Below are 5,310 nucleotides of genomic sequence, written 5' to 3' on the forward strand. Positions count from 1 at the left end.
CCTACTCCCCGGACTATATAAGGTGGGCAGGGACCCCCTTCAAACTCACGTAATATCATACGATAGCTAATACAAATCAACAGACCATAGGAGTAGGGTATTACGTCATACTAATGGCCTGAACCTATCTAACTCATGTGTCTCTGTTGCCTTCTTGTTCTTGACCTCATGCTCCCCTGCCGATCAATCTACCTTCGTGGGATACCCCTCAAAGGACTACCGACGATATTCTGTCGACACTAGTACAACACTAAGCATAATTTAAAGCATGGGCATACCTTGTCTTAAGATTAAGAAGACATCAACCAACATAGATGATAACACATCCTTTCCTTTTGTCTTCTTGAGTCAACACAACACTAATACACCCTCTTTGGCGATAATATATAATGTGAATGGAGCTCCACTCCTAGATGCACAAAGAACCATGGTGTTGATAGAGAATTCTTGAGAAGCACGATTAACTTAATTTCTAATCGGCTTCTAAATTTTGTCCTGCATACGTCGGTCATGGTCTAATGTCAAACCCAATGCCAATTTGCTCACATGGGTTGGCTGACGTAATCCTTTGTCCAAACAAAATTTACACTACATGATGATATGGAGCCGATCATCAACCGACTCTAGAGAAATGGGAACAAAGCCTCCTCTAGTGACTCAAAACTAGTAAGGTCTCTCCCTGACAAGCAAACCATATCATCATGCCCCCCAAGCAAAGAGGCATAGGCTGATGAGTCTGCATGGAAGATCTCAACTTCATTATCCACCCACTGAACGAGGAACTAGTGCAAGCTAGAAGGCACACATCGATTGCCATGAATCCATTCGTGTCCAAGAATAAAACTGTAGCTCTCTGCTTGCACCTCTATAATGAAGAAGGCGATGGCCAATGCTTTGCTCCCGATAGTAAGCTTCATCAAGGCAAATCCCTTAGCTGAAATAGAATTTCCTCCAACACCTTTGACTGTCCTCTTGGTCTTAATCAGCTCCTCATCAGATCGGCCAAGCTTCTTATAAAGTGAATATGGCATTAGATTTACCATGGCTATGTTATCCACCAACATATTGTTGACCAGTTTGCCATTAATGAAGCCCTTCACATGCAGTGGCTTAAGGTGATTCACATGGTCTGCTGGCTTCTGGAAAATAGCTTGACCTCCAGAAAGCTCCTCAACACCAGCAGGGACCAGATCAACAACAGTGGGAGCCAAATCAACTAGAGATACCCCGGAGGCACCCAGGTCTGAGAAAGTTGGCTCAGCCGACTCTAGAGTCGGCTTTGTCAACTAGGAGTCGGCTAGGGCAGCAAGTATAGGGGGAGTTAGCTCAGCTAACTTGGGAGTCGGCTCAGCCAACTTTGAGCAGGCAGCTGGTTCTTCCTTGCTTGATTGAGGGACAATTGGATTCTTGCTGAATATTTGTTTCCCATCTTTGTTAACCCTTCTTTGAACTTCTTGCAACAAGCACGCTGGAGTTTGCGCTTTTGCGTTCTTGACAAACCCGAAGGGCACCATGTCGGCTGGAAATTCTTGGGAGCCGATATGCTACTTTGGGCATCATGATCATTGGCAGCAATGCCCCTTGATATTTTCTCCACATTAGATGAGTCTCGATTATCAATGACAATCGATCCCTCACTTTCTTTGATTGGAGCATCCTTTTGTTGGACCTGAGCAAGTTCAAACAAAATTGGCTTAAAAATTGGTCTTGCCTTGCTAAAGCTCGATTGGCCATAGCTCAATCGGCTCTGAGGGACACACCATTGCTCAGTGTGAGCTTAACCAACACAGATCCTCCACCAGTGAGGATTTTGACATATTAATGGGAAAGGAATCAACACTCCATCTTTATATGTGTGTTGCAATTTTTGTTCACAGCTACCTTGATCGATTTGGGAAATTGGTTTTGCTGATTTTTTCTATCCGCCAACATTAAAATCAGTTTGACCAACTTTTAAAGTTGGCCTAATCGATCCTCTTTGAACAATAGTGTTAGTGGTTGATTTCTGCGTGTCCACAGGAGTTTGGGCTTGCCCCCCGAGCCCAGAAGATTTGATAGTGATCTTAAGGCTCTTTAAAATATCATTGGACTTTTCTAGCACCACCCCACGATCTAAAACTTTTTTCCCTTCTTTGGTTCTCTAGGCTCGTCGATTATCATATTTTTCCAATGGTGGAATCGGCTTGCTTCAGCCATATCAAGATAGCTAGATTATTTATCTCTAGAACTTCAGCCATGGAAAGTGTCTTTTTGCAAGGCAAAGGGTGTACATCTCCGTCATGCGTAACTTGCATATCCAACTTTGCCTCTTTTGATTTCCAAAACCGATTAATAAATTTTTGTGAATCGGTTTGGGAGGTCTCACATGAAGCCTCAGGCATTGGAACAATGCTTGATGACTTTGAAGAGTCAGACAACAACGTAATATGAGGCAATGAAGCATGTGGTGCTGCTGTCCCGTCATCGGTCTGAGATGTACAGACCGAATCAGGTGTGTATGTAGTAGTAGGAAGAATAGTGCTAACCCTTCCTAAATTGGTCCTATCGGTTTTAGGCACCGAAGAGGCCAATTTGGATTGACTCTTTAAAATCAACCTGCCATGCTGGTCAAAATAATAGTAAAATGGCCTCTCATATTGAGGTTGACTAAAAGCTAGGGCCGATTCACTAGTATGTCCAACATGACGTGAAGTAGTAATAGGAATACCAAAGATTCCTTCCTCTAATTTATCAAATGTAGAATTCATCTTAACCATAGTATAGAAAAGAGGAGAATCTTCAGTAATCCCATCTACCTTTAGGTTAGCTATGTGAAAGCCCTAGTTTGGTTTTGGATAATTGATGAAACCTATGTACTAACCTTTGTCATGAGTGTTGATTTGAGCAAGGTTGGTACATCCAAGTGATGGAGCATGTGAGAGGTCCATGGAGATTAAGATGGACATGAAATAATGGTCATCAAGGTCCAACTTGGAAAATAAGAAAGAAAAAAACAAAAATCAAGGAGATCAAGGCAAAGATATCAATAGGTTTTTGTTTTGGCACTCAAGACACCATAGAGGGTGTGAGTGTGTTTAGGATTGATAGTCATACTATAAAGAGGGTGTAGGATTTCTGGTACGGCTAGAGGGGGTGAATAGGCCTGTAAAAATTCAACTCAAACCGAAGTCAAATTCACCCACGGCACTGCTGCTCGAAACAGTGGCACTTTCGCACCTACAGGAGAGATTAATTCATAGTTCAAAAACTACCCAACAAAATTTAGATCGAATAAATTTCTTAGCTTCCTGCAGGGTAGTAGATCATAGATCGACAGCTGAAAGTGGTGGGAACACCACTCACAAGTAGATCGGCCTCAAACTCTAGAAATCACCTCAACCACAATATGTCATGCAAGTAATGTAAATCAAGCACAGGTGACATTGATTTATCCCATAGTTTGGCTCACCACCAAGGCTTGCCTACCTCCATGTTGTTGAGGTTAGCCACTAAGGCTTAGAGCTTTCCATCCCTTCCTCGTTCTCAAGTCAAGAGACTTAACTCTTTAGATGAGGGGTGAGTTTACTAGCTTCAACAGATGGTTACAAACCTCCCAGGGCTGCTACATAAGTTGGCAAGCTCCACGGGTGATGCTCTAGCCAGCTAGGAGCTAAGCTCCAAGAGTAACAAACACAACCGCTAGTCAAAACGTGAACCAAGTGCTCTTTAAAATTTAGGAATCAATGGAGTTGCTCTCTAATAAGTTTTGGACCCTTTTCCCTCAAGGATTGATGGGGAAATCAATGGATTTGCTTGGGGGCTTTAGGTCAACAATGGAGTGAGAGAGAGAGCTCCTGCTCTGCTTTGGACGTGCTCAAGTGAGGAAGAAGAGGCAGGTTGATTGCCGTTGGAAAGGAAGGGGAAAGGTATATATACCCCTAGCCCCCAACAGTTACTTCAATCGCAGATAGCCGTTGGTGAGGAAAGGGAAAAGTATATATATACCCTAGCCCTCAATGGTACCGCACCCAAGGGGTTGGGCAAGATGAAGCCCATGGCCTCAAGGTTGGGCAAGATGAATCCCATGACCTCAGGGTCAGGCGTGTCGGATCCGGCGACCCTAGGGTCGGGCGAGGCGGATCCCGCAACCAAGGGGTCGGTCGATCCAGATCCTGCACCCAAGGGGTTGGGCGAGGCGGATCCCATGACCCTAGGGATGGGCGAGGTGGATCCTAAGACCAAGGGGTCAGGCGAGCTGGATCCCGCACCCAAGGGGTCGGGCGAGGCGGATCCCACGACCCTAGGGTCGGATGAGGTGGATCCCGCGACCAAGGGGTCAGGCGAGCCTCTCTTCAAGTGCGGCAGTGCCACACCGCGCAAGACAGTAAGGGTAATAGTGAAGTGTAGATTGTCTTGGCTATGAATCTAAGGATGCGTGTGGTTGTTTGAGCACTTGGTAGAACATATTAGCTTAAGCATTATGTCCCCCTTTATAGTACGGCTTTTCCTATACTCAAATTCAAGATATAAAAGAATCTTAAACCTCTTTTGAGTTTGAAGCCATCTACATTTATAATTGGGGGCTCCTCCATTTCGTGTAGCGTCCTCGAATATAAATTCCCTGCTTGTCATCTCAATAAATCTCATTAGTTCTCTAATTGCGTGGTCATTATCACTAAAACCCACAATTAGGGCTTTTTTGCACTTTCAATCTCCCCCTTTTTGGTGATTGATGACAACCCAATTAGAGCTTACAAAAGATATGAAATAAATACTAAGATTTTTGAGCCATGGGTGTAGAGCCTCCCCCTAAGTATGTGAGTAGAGAATTGAATTCTTAAATTGGCATAAGAAGCCTAGATTCACATTTTAGTGAAAGTGATGGGCCTCCCCCTACATCCATGCTCCTGTGGGGTGCTGCAGACTGTGTCAGGTATGTAAAACATGATGCAAATGGCAGTTTATGCACACATGTGCTTACTGCTGTGCGGTAGTGCTGCACCTGACTGTATGAGCAAGACAGAGTCAAGCACCACACAACTAGCTCAGACAAAAAGATATGCAACCTATCACAATATGATGACTTCTAATCCCCACAACGATACATGTCCATATCCGATACACAAAGAGTCAAATAGTAGCATTATTTCACAATTTAGAGTTTTGAGCGACTCTCAAACTTTTCACCTAGCGAAGACTAACACTCATCGAATAGGACATGAAACATAGCTGCTACAAAAAGTTGTTGAATTCTCTGATTTTTCCTCTAATTTTCTCCCCCTTTGGCATAAAGCACCAAAAAGAGAAGAAAAGAAGAAAGATCAACACTTA

Source organism: Miscanthus floridulus, chromosome 7 (genome assembly GCF_019320115.1).
Source record: "Miscanthus floridulus cultivar M001 chromosome 7, ASM1932011v1, whole genome shotgun sequence".
Lineage (NCBI taxonomy): Eukaryota > Viridiplantae > Streptophyta > Magnoliopsida > Poales > Poaceae > Miscanthus > Miscanthus floridulus.